The 17326-nt window shown below is 39.4% G+C and overlaps 1 protein-coding gene and 1 long non-coding RNA gene across 2 annotated transcripts in view; one reads left to right on the forward strand and one right to left on the reverse strand.

Moving 5' to 3' along the window:
* SYT16 (synaptotagmin 16) overlaps positions 1-17326 on the reverse strand; it is a 220500-nt gene that overhangs the window by 68763 nt on the left and 134411 nt on the right. The window lies entirely within an intron of this gene.
* The window catches only part of LOC143651717 (uncharacterized), a 57285-nt gene that overhangs the window by 6913 nt on the left and 33046 nt on the right, over positions 1-17326 (forward strand). The window contains exon 3 of the long non-coding RNA XR_013160172.1: positions 10196-10296. This is a non-coding gene — a long non-coding RNA (uncharacterized LOC143651717). The remainder of the gene's footprint in view (positions 1-10195; positions 10297-17326) is intronic.

Here is a 17326-nt window from a genome sequence, read left to right on the forward strand (position 1 = left end):
AAAAATGTGAAAAATCAAATCCCATATATAGTAGAAGATACGAAAAATATGACCAATCAGAAAACTGCAAGTAAAAATTTCACCTCCCACCATATTCTAAAACAAACCCCCGAGAGATGAGAGTCAAAAGTATAAACAGCACTCTCCCCACCCCCACCTGCAAAAAACGGTTTTTCAGGAAAAATGTTGACTGTTCACCTAAAATAACTTTAGAGGATTAACATTCATTAAGAACTTACTACCAGTCAGGCATCATACAAACATTTTGCATGCAGCATACATTAAACCCTCATAACTTCAAGGTAATACAGATGGGGAAACTGGGGACCAGAGAGGCCAAGCTACTGACTCAGGAGTCACACAGGAAATAAGTGGAAGGCCAGGATTCAAACGCAGATCCCTCTGGCTTATGGCCTCTTGCTGCTTCGGGGTGGCACCTGATAAAATGGGACCCTATGCAAAACAGGCCTGGGGTTCTGTTACTGCCTCTGGAGTTATTCTGAATGAAAATCATTAGGAAAATCAATCTCTAAAAGAATCATCAATAACACTGACACCATATAAAAAGTATATTTGGAAACATATTTGCAAAACATGACAAAGCTTTGATAGTTATAATAAAAAATGAGTTCTCTTGAAGGGATAACGAATAAAACCCCATCGACAAATAAAACCACAAGCAGAGGTCACCATCACTGACATCCAGTAGATAATTTTTTTTTAAATCACCAACAGATCACACTCCAAGAAAGAATAAAATGTCACCTCTCACGAGTGTGAACCTTCACAGCTTTCCTTTTTCTCAAAGCACCTGAATCCTGAGAACTCAGAACTCCAGTTTCTAGTGAAGGCCCATTTTGACCCCATGTGAATTTCGAAGCCAGTGGACACCACCCCGCAGGGCAGGTCCATTGTCCGAAGCTGAGGACACAGTGTCCCTCGTCAGGGCAGCAGCCTGGAGCATGGCTGGAACCCCTCCAAATGGAATTCCCAGCTCACTAAGAAATATCCTGCTCGATCTTGGAGGCTCCTGCTGCCGGCGGGGAATTTTATCCAAACTTCACAGACTCGGCATGTTTGATATGGACAGAGACCACCTCAGCGTTTTCTGCTGAGCCCCAGGGATGCTGATGGGTGAATACAGTTTACATGGGGGTGGGGGAGTGAAAACATGGACATCTCTTTAGGAAGTGAAGGGATATCTCCTTGCCTCTTTCACCACTCACTTCTGAAACTGAATCCTCCAAATTCAATTCAGCCTTTCTGGGGCAAATGTACAAATACATTTGAAAACTCTCCAAAGATCTGTGGAAGAACGAAGGATGTTTTTTAAAAGAGATGCATCCTGGAATTGCAGCTACCTCCTAAAAAAGAAATAAAGTGACAGGAATACAAGAAAAAAGTATATGAACTCTGGAGTAAACTTGTGTGAGGTGGCATGTTAATTTATTTTAGCTGTCTACCGGAGGGGGGGAAACAATTTAAGAAAACGAAATCACTGAGGACTGAAAAGTCTTAGAATCTCTTCAGTTCTTTTCAACCCAGTAAAATAAGAAACCACAATAAGAAAATCTACAGCATTCAACATGAGAAACCTATCAACATTCTCAGGCAAATTTCTTCAGTAACCATGAATGAAATCATCCACATAAAGTCAACTGCCTTTACTAATCCAAGTGGTTCTCTAATTAATTAGTTAGAAAAAAAGGGGGAAAGCTTTCTTTATTAAAAAAAAAAAAAAAAAAGAATTTCTTTCTCCAATTCCTACCCCTGCAGATCTCTAATTCTTCAAAGCAATACGAGCCCTCGCGGGGCTATGGCCAGGTCATCATTTAGAATCCGGTGTCCGAAGGGAACTTTCAGACGATGCAGAGGCAGGTCATCTTCAGTAGACGCTCCAGAAGAAGAGACTACAGGATGGAACGGGGTCTCCTGAGACTGTATTACAACTACTGGCCTGACTACACAGCTGGCTAGCCAAAAAATAAAAGACTTTTTTCACAAAATATGCAATAATAAAAAAAAAGAAATATCAGGCGGGGCGACGGTGGCTCACTGGCAGAGTTCCCACCTGCCATGGTGGAAACCTGGGTTCGATATCCCGTGCCTGCCCATGCCAAAAAAAAGAAGAAGAAATATCTAAAATTCTAAAACATCTCTTGTGATTATAGGCCAACCTTCCAACTCCAAAAGATAATAAAGACCATTTTAAAAGAGTAGCAATCCTTGAAGAAAAGAAGGTATATCGTTGAATGCCTAACTCGGTGCCTGATTTCGTGAAGGTTCTCATATTTAATTAGGTGTTGTCATTCTCACGTTGCAAATGACAAAAGAAGCCTCTTTAGGTAAATAACTTGCCCTGCTTACACAGCAAGGTGACAGGCATGGCCTTTGATCCCAGCGGCTCCAAAGACCAAGGGTCTTCCCACTAGGACACACGGCTCGCTGTAATAATTCAGAAAATGTGCCTGGTTTACTCCATAAAGAAAAAGTTGTATGAAGTATGTTCATTTGTGCATTTTCTTTCAAGTTCCAAGATTCTCTTAAGAAATAAACACGTTCCAATTCTGTTTGATTGTCTGGCAAAATCTCAGCCTTAAATAAAATCTTTGAATCGCCACAGTGTTGTTTCTTCTGTTGATGTCTCTACCTACTTTTTTCTAATATACTGTGAAAAAATGAAAAAGACTACTCCTTACACTTCAGGAGCTTACAGTTCCATTTATTACAAATCTAAAAGCAACTCACAGTAAATTCAGACACTTAGCTTGTGAATGCTGTCAGAATAAGTCATTTGAAACCAGTGTGTTGGGGATTGAACCAAGTCTTAATCCACATTTCTGTGGGTATGAACCTATTTGTAAATAAGACCTTTGAAGCTGTTATTATTAATTAATGTATGGACAAACGGGATGACGGCAGGCCTTAATCCAAAAGAAACTGGACACAAAAGTGGAAGCCAGAAGTCAGTGGAAACCAGAAGAGCAGACACAAGGAGAAAGAAAGGCTATCAAGTGACAGAGGATTGCCATTCCCAGAACACAACAGACTTTGGAGAAATCATTGCCTTGCCAACATCTTGATTTTGGATTCCTTGCCTCCAAAACTGTGACTCAGTACATTCCTGTTGTTTAAGCCAACCAGTTTACGGTATTTGTCATAGTAGTCCTGGCAAACTAAGACATGTGGTGTATCAATTACCAAAAACAAAATTCATTTAATTAACAAATATTTCCTTCCTACATCATGAGGCAAGCACTTCTAGGTGGTGAGATACAACGGTGAAAAAAAAAAAGGCAGAAATGTCTGTTCTCATGGAAACAAAGAAACGCATAGATAAAAGATGTCAATAATGAAAAGTGCTGAAGAGAAAAATATGGCATGGAAAAGGGATGTAGGCTGCTGGAGAGCAGACAAGGTGCAGTTTAAATGAGTGTGGTCCCAGGGAAAGCCTCACTGAGAAGAGCGCCTGAAAGGAAGCAAAGTTCTGAAGGAATTGAGAGAGCCAACCCTGGAGACACCTGGAGGGAGGGCATTCCAGGCAGAGAGAATAGCAAGTACAAAACCCCTGAAACAGGAGCACGGCTGGTGTTGCAGAAGACCCAAGGGGGACAGAGTTGCTGAAGCTGAATGAGCGAGGGGGAAAATAGAATGAGGTCAGAGAGCTGGTTGACAGAGAACCCTTCACCCTTGCAAGGGCTTAGCTTTTACTCTCAACGAGATGGAAACTATTGATGGGCAAAACAATGAACACACTCTAATTTAAGTTTTAAAACAACTTCTTTAAGCGCTGTGTTGAGATGAGATCATAAGAGAGGAAAGATGGATACAGAGGAATCAGTTAGGAGTCAAGATCGGAGAAGTAGAGGAAAGGTCATGGCGGCTTAGGGCACCAGTCATGGTGCGAAGAAACAGTTGGATTCTAGATGTAATTCATGGTAAGGCCAAAAGGATTGGCTGGCAGGTTAGATATATGAAATAAAAATGACATGCAGTCCATGTACTCCCCCTCCCCCAAGAGAAACAAGCAAACAAACAAAAATTCAACAAATGAATTACTTTGTTACTTTTTTAGTGTAGTATTTTGTACTGCACTAACGGGATATTCACATGCAGAAAGAATGAAATGTGACCCCCGCCATACAGCATACATAAAAAAATGACACGAACGATGAAGTTGCAATTTAGAGACATGCAAGATTGCAGGAAGTATAGGATTTTGAGAGAAGATCAGAAATTCAGAATTGGACATACTATGTATGAGATGTCCGTTACATATGCAGGTAGAGTTGTACAGAAGCACTTGGCCAGTTCAAAAAAAAAGGCTGGAGACTCATCAGCATATAGATGGTATTTCAAACCTTGACACTGGGTGAGATTAGGAAGAAAGAATTAGTACAAAGGTTATATTATGACATTTAGGGTCAGGGAGATGCTGAAGATCAAGCAAAGGCAATTAAGATAAAGTGGCCAGTTAAGTAGGAAGAAATGCTTATAATCCTACACCAAAAATATATCCTCTGGATTATTTTTTTAAAAACATTTGGACATTATCCATGATGCCCAATAGATGGAGGGAAGAGTACAAAAAGGCACGAGGTCATGAGGCATGCAATGAAGCGAATGAACCTTGGGGACACTGGGTTGTGCAAAGTAAACCAGAAACAAAAGAACACGGTATGGTCTCTTTTAGAAAATGCTTACAAGAAAATTGGAGCCTAGATTATAAGCACTTATAGCAGTCACACTTAATCCAGAGTTGCAAGTGTATTTCTAGATTCTGAGGTGCTGCGTTAAATGTATACAAGTTGGTATTTCCCTGGAAATTTGGGTACTCCTGTGACTCCTGAGACTCAGACCTGGAGCTCTGCAGCTCTGAAAGTCAGCATTGCTACATCCAACAACTGTTAAGTAACCAAAAAAGAAGTCAGGCTTCAACTAGAGATAAAAACGAAGCTGATTTGGGTAGGACTAAGGTAAATCAGAATATAGGGCAAAGGACAATATGTGTTCTAGAGTTTCACCTACTTTATGAGATCAAAGGCAGAGAAGTTTATTGTAACACACAATCTAAATCGACCTGCCTGGAAAGTTCATTTAAACAGCCCAACCCATGGAGCCTAGGATGGGAAAGGGTAATTATATACAGCTTAATGTGATACCTAGATACATCCAAGGCTATGGTGCACTGATAATTAAAAAAGTATTGGTAGAGCCCCGTAGGGAAAGGAGAAAAAATATGGAACTGCTAAACTTTCCCACCTGGGAAATCCCTGGTACTCTCTCAAAAATTAGGGCCTCTCAAGAAAATAAGCCAAGCTCTTGATTTTGAAGCTTGCCTTTATGAAACTTATTTTTGTAGTGGAGAAGCTAAGACTACCTATAATTATGTCTAAGAGTTACTCCCAGGAAACCTCTGTTGTTACTGAAATGTGGCCTACCTCTTTCTAAGCCATAATTTGTAAAGAAAATCATTACCCACCCTCTATGTGGGACATGACTCTCTGGATGATCCCTGGATGAGCCTGACCCTGGTACCCTGGGATCGACAATGCCTTTTGGACCAAAAGGGAGGAAATAAATGTAACAAAATAAGGTATCAGTGGCAGTTCTAATCTGCTAGCTGCCAGAATGCAATATATAAGAAACAGAAAGGCCTTCAAAAAGGGAAATTTAATGAGTTGCTAGTTCTAAGGCCAAGATAATGTCCCAATTACAACAAGTCTATAGAAATGTCCAATCAAAGGCATCCAAGGAAAGATATCTTGGTTCAACAAGGCCGATGAAGTTCAGGCTTTCCCTCTCAAGTGGAAGGGCACATGGTGAACATGGTCAGGGTTTCCCTCTCATCTGGAAGGGCACATGGCGAACACCGTGTCATCTGCTAGCTTCTTCTCCTGGCTCCCCGGGAGGCATTTTCCTTCATCATCTCCAAAGGTCGCTGGCTTGTGGACTCTCTGCTTTGTGGCTGCAGCATTTTCTGCTCTCTCTGAATCTCCCATTCTCCAAAACGTTTCCTCTTTTATAGGACTCCAGTAAACCAATCAAGACCCACCCATTTGGGTGGAGACATGTCATCACCTAATCCAGTTTAACAACCACTCCAGGGAGATGATCTGATTACAGTTTTAAACATACAGTATTGAATAGGGATTATTCTACCTCTATGAAATGAGACTTTGATTAAAACATGGCTTTTCTAGGGGACATACATCCTTTCAAACCAGCATAGTGGTTAAGAGAGTTCAAATGGAGTTGAGAGGCTGCTCTGGAGGCTACTCTAATGCAAGCTTCAGCTAGATAGTGCTAATTGCCAGTGTTTGCCAAACCCCAATCAATATCATTCCTGTTAACCCTAAAGAACACCCAAGGCTTTATCTGAGATTCTACAAATTTTCACACACTAAGTTTGCTTTTCAGAAACCTAAAACCTTCACATGTTCCTAGGCCAGATAAACCCTGAAACCCAGAGGTGTCAGCCTCTCCAAGAACATCAGCCAATTCCATCCCCCATCCCATATTGTTGACACCCCTTTTCAACATGAAAAGTTAGAATAGGCATAGCCCATGTATCTCTAGAGATTATTAGAAAGATCAAAGGAGAAGGAGGAGTTGTTACAAAGAAGATAGGAGTTAACAAATGAGTATAACTACTGAATCATTGCATTGATATTTCTTTTTAATCTCCAGTATCTTAGAGCAGCGAGAAGGAAATATTTGGGATTGTGGAACTGTAACCCATATCAAACTTTGAAATCAGTTCTATAACTACTTGTTAAAATGTACTTTAAAATGCATTGCTTTTTTCTATATATGTTATATTTCACAATAAAAATATTTTCAATGTGATAAGACAAGATACTTCATGAATATCAGTTTTCCAGAAAACTTGTTAAAAATTCACATATTTCAAAAATTTCTGAATACAGAGGTCAAAAGAGCATGCTACTGAAAATTCTTTTGACATTTCTTCTAGAAATGTCTGACATTTTGTCTGACAGAGTCATGCCAGAACCTCAGCAAAACTTAACCTTACCACTAATTCATGAAAAATTTATTGTGGATCTATGCCAGTCATGGTGCCAAATTCATCGGTTAGGGAATACATGCTGTTTAATACATAGTCTGTGTTCTAAGGAGTTTATAGCCTAAGAGGGGAGTTCAAACGCATAAAGCAGAAATAATACAAATGTAACATAAATAAAATCAAAGCAATTTTTGAAACATATTTGGGTGTCAAATACTTACAGCTTCACAAGAATTCCATTGCAATCAATGCCATAACAATAAAACAAAAATATAATTGAAATATTCCAAAGATTTGGTTTATGACCAGCAAACTAAATTCTTCTGCACCAATACTGAACTGTAGCATCTCTCTGGTATATACTAAATAATATCCTTCTAGTCATAGCTGAAAATCTTTAAACAAGGGGCTATCTCTTGTGAAGATGACTTGGGGCTGTGCCACTTCATTCCCACAGCTGGATATCCAAAGAAGAGTTACTGCCTCTTCGTTTGTCCCTGGTGCATGCTTGAGAGATGCTGGCAGGACACACAAAGTGGCTTTACAGAAGACACTGCGATGGTTTTGCTATTGCCAATTTGTCTGTGGTGGTGTGTTCACTGCCAATTCATAGCAGCCTCACCTCTTCAGCGAGAGCTCCCTAACTTCATTCACAGAGGCAGCTCTCTTGTATCTTTTCTTACATCTCAGAGAAGCAGGTCTAGTAACAACTAAAAACAAAGGCTGACAATAATATTCACAATTCATTTTCATTTGCCTTTTAAGTCCTCATCCATGCCAGTAAAAAAGATTAAGTCAAATCTCAAGATATTGTTATTTTGCCTTATGTATTCAAGTACAGTGCCAAAATATTAATCTTGGAGAGTGTCATTGGCCAGACTCTTCTAACAATCTGTAATCTATAATCACTTGTAGGATCTTTATAACTTGATCATTTTCTTGAAAGTGATGCAATGTGATGGTGACAGGTAAAATTAGGTTTATGTTCAGTCTTTATTTTTTTTCATTCATGAAACTGGTGCCATACTAAATACTGAGAATATAAAGTTTTGTTTTGTTTTTTTTAAGTATAAGTTCCTGCCACCAAGGAGCCTATAGACTCGGACAGGTGCTTTTATATATTTTTTTAAGTTAAGTTCAATATTGTGCCTATTTAAATCTGTTGCAGACCGCAGAAAAGCCATGTCCTTTAATCCTCATTCAGTATTGCTGGGTGGGAGCATTTTGATTGTTCCCGTGGAGATGTGACCCACCCAGTTGTGGGGGGTAACTTTTGATTAGATGTTTCCATGGAGATGCATCTCCACCCATTGAAGGTGGGGTTGCTTACTGGAGCCCTTTAAGAGGGAACTATTTTGGAAAAAGCTTCAGAGCCATGAGAGCCTACCTTTGGAGATGAGGAAGGGAACCACCCCCGGGGGAGCTTCATGAAACAAAAAACCTGGAGAGACAGCTAGCAAATGTCACCATGTAGGCTATGTGCTTTCCAGTTGACAGAGAAATCTTGAACGTCCTCGGCCTTTTTGAGCCAAAAGTGTCTTTCCCTGGATGCCTTAGATTGGACATTTCTATAGCCTTGTTTTAATTTGGACATTTTTACAGCCTTAGAACTGTTAATGTATAACTTAACAAATTCCCCCTTTTAAAAGCCGTTCTGTTTCTGACATATTGCATTCTGGCAGCTTGCAAACTAGAAGAAACATAAAAGCCACATTACCAAAAAATACACTATGCTGTTGGGACACAGAAGAAGAAGCAACCAACTGGCAGAAAAGGCATGGGGGTGACAGAAACTGGAGAAAGAACATAGGAAAGGCAGGCACAAGGGCAGGGGAGGAGACCAAGGATTTTAAGTATGAAATGTGCTTGGTAATTCAGGATGCGGGAGGGCAGTATGCCCAGCTCATTGAAGGCTATGACTCTTTCACTGGGAGGCTTTTGAAAGAGAAGATATGGAAACTGATGCAGAGTTCTTAATGAACATTCTGAGGGGAAGTTGCGGAATGGATAAGAGATGAGAAGAACAAATAGATAGAAGAAAATAGTTAATAAATTATCGAAATAGATTAAGCAGAAGACACATATCTGAATGAAGATCGAGCTAATGGAGAGGAGCTGGACAGATGGATACAAAAGATACTGAAGAGACAGAATCAATAGAACTTGGGTCTCGAACCAACGATAGGGTTGGGAAGCAATGAGTGGTAAGGGGTCGAGAATGACCTCTGTCTTACTTTGATGATTGGGCATTTCCATGAGTGGGACAAGAAAGGAAGACAGCAATACTGTTTTTGAACATGGTGAATTCCAAGTGAGGATGTTCAACAGGCAATTGGATATGTGAGCCCAGAGCTCAAAAGAGAGGTCTGCACATGAGATGAAGATTCGTACTCAAAGTCTTAGAAGACGGTATAAAGTGAGAAGAAAGGTGGTGGGGGTGGAGGTGGGGGTGGTAAGGGAAAATGTTTAAGAAGCAGGCAAAAGACAGGGAATGACAAAGAGTGGCAAGAGACAAAGCAGGAATAAGTAGAGTTTCAAGGGATAAATCCTGAACAATATGCAGTGCCAAAATAATTCAAGTAAATGGGAAGCAGGGAACTGACTATAGGGTTAAGCAATTCAAGAAGTCACTAGGACAAAGAAGAAAAAGAATATATTCAGTGGAGTGGTAAGATAGAACCAAATTGTAGGGAAATGGAGACTGCTGATACAGCATATTTTTCCACAAATTCCTTCATCTCAATTTAGGAACATGTGAGTTCACTGTCAGAAGCTACACTGTCCAGTCATTTATTTGTTGTTAGTAACTGCTGTTGAGCTGGACTTCTTGTAGCAAACGTGTAGGTTGAAAATAGGAGTACTTAAACCTGTTTTGGGATGGCAGCTACCAGGAGGAAAACAACACCCTGATGCTTTGAGTAAGGCACATATAGTTTGGAATACCAGCTTCTTTATGAGGTAGGGATATTTAATAAGTTTTTAACCTCCTTGAAGTGACTTTTTCTTTAAAAAGAGGACTAATAACATCACACACACACACACACGCACACACACCCTCACAGAACTGTGAAAATAAATGAAATAATACATACAAACTATGTAGCGCACACTTAAGGTTATAAATCATTAAATACCTATCACTTATCACTGTTATATTTATTATTACAGGTATTACTCAAGAAATTCTTCAAGTGGGGTGATCTATAAAATCAATAAAGATTCTTCACAAGGTCTCTTAGGCAATTCCCCAAAGAAAGCACGTGCTAATGGTGAGTCTTCCTGAGAAGTCTGCAATTACATTACACTCGTTAAAAGTGAAAAATCAATTCATGTCTATAGATTCAGCATCCAACCAAAATCTTTATATGCGCAATTCCTGGATGCACCATTGACACAGCAGCTAAGTTACGCAGCAGCTACCTTTTAAGACAACAATATAATTTCCTCATTTTAAAAAAACCTACAATAGCAAATAACTCATGTGAAGGCAGGTAAATACCTTCAATTTTTTTGTGCAATTTCTCTACTTTATTTAAATGGCCAAGATAGGATCTTGAGGCAGACAGACTATATGGCAGTCTACACCTACTCCTCAGTGTTCACAGCTTTGTGTCATCACCCTCCCTTTCATGTGAGCAAGACTTGTGATTCGCTTCTGTTCTAGTTTGCTAGCTGCTGGAATGTAATATACCAGAAACGGAATGGCTTTTAAAAGGGGAATTTAATGAGTTGCTAGTTTACAGTTCTAAGGCCAAGAAAATGTCCCAATTACAACAAGGCTATAGTAATGTCCAATCAAAGGCATCCAGGGAAAAATACCTTGGTTCAAGAAGGCTGATGAAGTTCAGGGTCTCTCTCTCAAGTGAGAAGGTACATGGCGAACACAGTCAGGGCTTCTCTCTCTGCTGAAAGGGCACATGGCGAATACGGTGTCATCGGCTAGCTTTCTCTCTGGGCTTCCTGTTTCATGAAGCTCCCCGGGAGGAGTTTTCCTTCTTCATCTCCAAAGGTCGCTGGCTGGTGGACTCTCTGCTTCGTGGTGCTGCAGCATTCTCTGCTCTCTCTGAGTCTCTCATTCTCCAAAATGTTTCCTCTTTTATAGGACTTCAGAAACTAATCAAGACCCACTCAGATGGGTGGAGACATGTCATCCCCTAATCCAGTTTAACAACCGTTCTTAAATCTCATCAACCAGGGAGATGATCCCATCACAGTCCCAAATACACAGCATTGAATAGAGACTATTCTACCTTTAAGAAATGGGATTTATATTAAAACATGACTTTTCTTAGGGGGCATACTTCCTTTCAAACCAGCACAGCTTCTAACCAAGACAGGGCAAAAGCGATAAGAAATTACACCTGTGATGACATTACATTATATTGGGCGCTGTGTTGCTAGCAGACTCACTGTAGAGTCTCGTCTGGTTGGTTTGATGACACAAGCAGCCATGTGAGGAAAACCTACATGTCAAGGAACGATGAGCGGCTTCTAAAAATTACAGGCAGCCTCCGGGAACTGTGGACAAGTTTCAAACAAGAGCCAGCAAGAAGCTGGGGCCCTCAGTCCGACACCCATAAAACAATGAATTCTGCCCACATTCTAAGTGACAACATCCTGAGGTAGATTCCTCCCCAGGTGAAACCCCAGCTGAGGCTGCAGCCCAGCTGATGTCTTAACAGAGACCCTGAGACCCTGAACAGAGGACCCACCTAATTCCTTCCTGGAGTCCTGACTCATAGGAACCGAGAGATAATAAATGTGTGTTGTTTGAAGCCACTAAGTTTGTGGTAATTCAGTATGCAGCAATAAATAACTAATACAGATCCCATGCAGTTACTTGTGCAGCTCAATCTGTCTAAAAAAGTGAGTTAGGAGATTTTCTAAAATCCAGGAGAGGATCCATTATCTAAATCTGCAGATATGGATGATTCATGATATCAAATGAAATATGGCTTTTCCTCCCTTGTGGCACATTGCATTCATGAACACTGAGAAGAAGATATTTGGGGTACCTGTGGTGACAAATGGCATATGTGGGGTCAAAAGGAATCTGGGCTTATCTTTGGAACAGGCTTATAATCAGTGTACAATGTAAAAGCAATAGAGATTTCCAGGAACGGTATAAATTCTTGCAATAGGGCTGATTCATATTTCCACATAACATCTGTTCTTCCAAGTTCTGGACTCCTGATTTTCTTCTGGTAAGCCAACTTTCCTCCACTCTAAAACAAAGTTTCTGGTAAAGCTCTCTCTACCCACAACTCTAGGAGTGCCATGTACTGAGGCCTGGGAAATCAAAGCATTGCAGTTCTCTGACTCCAGTGATGGATAGGGTTTGTCACATAATTCAAGCTAAGCCAAGTGAACCAAGCCAAAAAGTCTAAACCCAGGATGTTTTTTAATTACTTAAAAGTAGTATTTTTTTCTCCGATAGATTAGAATCTGAGAGGATATAACTCTGGAGGTTTCTGGCAACTGTTTTGCTACACATGGAGTTTAAGAATGGAGCCAATTCATAAGGAAACAGAGACAAGGGATTGGGAGTGGGGGGAAAGAAACCAGGTCCTGAAGGCATCATTTGAACTCCTAACTGAAACTTGATACTCATAGATTCAGCCATTACTTAAGCTCCTCCCCCTTCTTTTTGCGGCTACCTGAAACAAATTGACAAATTCTTAATATAATTTATAAAGTTTATTTCAGTTACATAACTTGCATGGTCACTGGACACAAGCAACTATAGCTAAGAGTAAGTTCAGCATTGCAACAGGCTATTAAGGGTAAAAATAGTGGTTTCACTTCGAATTTATTTAGCAAAGACTCAAAAGAGAGTAACTGCTTGTTGTTATAGGTCTAAATGCTGAAAACAATTTTACAACTTTCCTTACGTACATCGAGCAGTAACTGCCTTTCGCAGGATCACAACAGCATAGATATCAGGTAGTCCCAGAAAAACACGAAGTTCTTATTTTGATTTTGGAATGGTCTCTGATATCACAACTGGGGAAGGTAAAACTTGAAGTCTCAACTTCATACTCAGTCCTTCTCCCCAAGGAAAACTGTTTTCAAACCAACATAAAAGTTCTTGAAGGCTTTCCAGGAATAAGAACGTCTTCTCTGAAAGTCCCACACCTAATACCCTTAAGTAAAAGATTTATGAAGTAAGAGAAAATTTCAAGAACAAAAGAAATCTAAATTAAATATGGCAAAATATTAAGATTTGGCAAAGTTAAGTGGTGGATTTGTGGGTGATTGCTACATTATTCCAATTTTTTCTCTATTTTCACTAAAAACTCCATTAATAGTGATCTAGGCTGTCCTTTAGCACATATATAACAAGAGCTTGAAGAGAAAAGAAACTCACAATCACATCTCATTATAAGACTCTTTACCAGTGTAAGACTCTTGTGTGGAAATGAGACTCTCTCTCCTCAGGAAGGATATGGGAAAAGGATATCAGGTGAAGAAGAAGGGGGTTTTCCAAAGAAAGGGAAGTAGAAGAGAGTAAAAAGATAAAAGGGTAATATCCCTACCACATTAAAAACATAAACACACACACAGGTAAAAATTCCCTCACCAAGAGGAAACAAGATAAACAAGACAAAGGCCTTATTAAATTTGTGGTTCCCACTTGACTTTCCCCTGAATAACTGAAAAAAAAAATACACTGAGCACTATTACTTTGTGGGTCTCAGGGCGAGGTGGACTACTTAATCTTTTATTATCAAGTAATTACATTATTAAAGAAAAAATTCTGATTCCTTGGGAATTGTTAAAATGGAAGTTAAATTTTGGAGTATAGCTTGCCTCTTTAATTCCTCTAACCCATACGTAACGATGGTAAGATTGGGAAAATAGAAAAGGCCATTATTTTCTCATTTTAAACCTACTCCTAAAAATGCTCCAGAATTCTATCACGCTAACATTCAGAAATCAATGTAAAAATTGAATCCCTATTTTGACCATTGGTTTAAGTTGTACGTCCACATAGGACCTTATTACATGCTAAAAATTTCTTTTAATAATGACACAAAATTTCAAAATAACTAACAATGGCAGTAATAATATACTTTCCCTTAATATCAGGTTTCTGAAAATTGTGTGTGTCATTTCCTAACATATTTATTAAGACCTAGCTTTCCAAAACATGCAAATCAAAATAACAAGAAAATTCACTTCATAAACGTTTAGAAAACAATCTGAAGCTGTAGCAGAATACTAAGCCCATTTTTCTAGACAATTCTGGGAAACCAAGGAACTTAATGGCAAATGCTCCAGAACTAACAAATGAAAACAAATTTAACTCAGATAAGAAAATACAGGGGAACATCTTCAAGATCTGGTAATAGGAGGTAGTTTCTTAGATCTTACACCCAAAGAACAGGCAACAAAGAAAAAAATAGATACATGGGAACTCCTCAAAATAAAATGCTTCTGTGTCTCAAAAGACTTTGTTAGAAAGGTGAAGAGGCAGCCAACTCAATGGGAGAAAATATGTGGAAACCATATATCTGATAAGGGTTTTATGTCTAGCATATATAAAGAAATCATACAACCCAACAACAAAAGAACAAACAATCCAATTATAAAATAGGCAAAAGATATGAATAGTGATTTTTCTGAAGAGCAAATACAAGTGGCTAAAAAGCACATGAAAAGTTGTGCATCTTCATTAGCTATAAGGGAAATGCAAATAAAACCACAATGAGATATCATCTCACACCTACAAGATGTTTGCCATTAAACAAACAGGAAACTACATATGCCAGAGAAGATGTGGAGAAATTGGAACACGTATTCACTGCTGGTGGGAATGTATAATGGTACAGCTGCTATAGAAGACAGTTTGGCAGTTCCTCAGAAAACTAAATATTGAGATGGTTTATGACCCAGCAATACCACTACTCGCTAGTATATATCCCAGAAGAGCTGAAAGCAGTGACACAAACAGATTTGCACACCAATGTTAATAGTGGTACAACCCAAGTGTCTATCAACAGATGAGTAGATAAATAAAATGTGGTATGCACCTATAATATTATGCAGCAGTAAGATGAAATAAAGTCCTGAAGCCTATGGCAATGTGGATGAACCATTAGGACATAACGGTGAATGAAATAAGCCAGGCACAAAAGGATAGATATAGTATGATTTCACATACGAACCCTCCCAAAAATATAAACTCAGTCTTAAAATGAGAAATATAGGGGAGCTAGAGATAGACAGGAGCTAGAAAAGGACAAATGGTTACCTAATAGGTACAGACTAGTTAATGAGATTGAACTTAAAAGTATGGGAATGAATAGAAGTGATGGTAGTTTATTAGTGGGTTTATAAATAATAGTGCCATGTTGAAGGTAAATATGATTGAAAGGTGGTTTAGAGCCATGTATTTCACTGATTAGCACTGCAAACATAAAGAAGTTCTTACAAGAACTACTTCAAAAGTATGACACTTGTACAAGGAGTTAATAATAAAGGGATGTTTTGGTTTATTAATACTGCCAGAAATGAGATATACCTGAAGTAGGTTGGCTTTTATAAAAGGAATTTATTAAGTTACAAGTTTACGATTCTAAGGCCATGAAAATGTTCAAACTCAGGCATCCAGAAAACGATACCTTGATTCCGAGAAAGGCTGATGTCTGTCACATGGGAAGGCACATGTCTGGCATCTGCTGGTCCCTGTTCCCAGTTCAGTTACTTTCAGCTTCCAATGCCAGTCATTTCCTCTCGAAGCATCTGTGGGCCTCACTTAGCTCCTCCAGGACACAACTCCGGGTTCCGGCGTGCTTAGCATCTTATGGGAAGGCACATGGAGATGTCTGCTGGGCGCTGCATCTCCAAACACTCATGCCTAGACATCTTCTCTCTCTCTCAGTAGTCGAAGCAACTCCAAATGTCTGCATCTCTGTCAGCTCTGAACCAACTCCAGACTGTTTCCCCTTTTAAAGGGCTGCAGTAAACTAATCAAGACCCATCCTGAATGGGGGGGTCACACCCTCACCTAATCAAAGGGTCACACCCACAATAGAGTGTGCCACATCTCCATGAAGTGGCCTAATCAAAAAGTCACACCCGCAATGTAAGTGGGTCAATCCTCATCAAGAAATCCCACCCCACAATCTTGAATCAGGATTAGCAGGATATGGCTGCCCCCACAAAATTGGATCAGGATCAAAAAACATGGCTTTTCTGGGGTACATAACAGTTTCAAACTAGCACAAAGACTATATGGGAAAAACTACTTATTGCATATTATGGTCTGTATTTGACAGGAATACATCACTAGTACCACAACAATAATTCTAGGCGTAAATAATTGGAGGGGGGGACGAGAGTTAAGGTGAGTTTTGGGATTGTCTCTTTGGTGTGAGTATGTCTATCTGTTATTTTTCTCTTTAGAGCAATTAAAATTGTTTAAAATTAAGAGTGATGATAATTGTACAACTAAGGGAGGATGCTGTGAACCATTGCTTATTTTGGATAGAATATATGCTTATAGGAATAGGTTTCAACAAAATCTGAAGATTCAAAGTAAATAAACAGAAAGTTTTAAGTGCCAGAGAACACATGGAGAGAGAGGGATACCTGTCCAATGTCGGCAGGGTGGCAGAATGGAGCAGCCCCTCCAGAGGACAATGTAGCGGACCTACAGGAGGTTAAATACGGGGTCACCATAAGACTAGGCAATCCTGTTACTGTGAATAAATGCCAAAGAACTGAAAGCAAAGACTCAAATAGGCATTTGCAGACTGATATTTATGGCAACAATATTCATGATACCTAATGATGGACATGGCCAGAGGGTACATCGACCGAGAAGTGAAAAAGTGAACTGCAGTGTGTACATATGCTGGAATATCATGCAGCTACAGAAAGGAACAAAGTCATGAGATATGCAACAAGGTGAATGAAGCATGAGGACATTATGTTGAGCAAAATAAGCCAGAAAAAAAAAAAGGATAAATAATGTATGGTCTCTGTTAGAAAATACTTAAAAGAAAACTGGGGCCTAGGTTGTAAGCTCTTACAGCAGGCACATTTCTTCCTGAACTTTACGTGTTATTTCTAAATTCTGAGATGCTGTGCCATATGTGTATTACCTGGTATTTTCCTGGAACTTTGGGTACCTGTGTGACATCTAAGACTCAGACCTGGAGTTCTGCAGCTCTGAAAGTCAGCATTCCTACACACAGAAACTGTTAAAGAAGTCAAAAAAGAGATCAGGCTCCAACTAGAGATAAGAACGAAGTCGATCTGGTTGGGACTAAGATAAATCAGAATACAGAGTAA

The sequence above is a fragment of the Tamandua tetradactyla genome, chromosome 12 (assembly GCF_023851605.1).
Source record: "Tamandua tetradactyla isolate mTamTet1 chromosome 12, mTamTet1.pri, whole genome shotgun sequence".
NCBI lineage: Eukaryota > Metazoa > Chordata > Mammalia > Pilosa > Myrmecophagidae > Tamandua > Tamandua tetradactyla.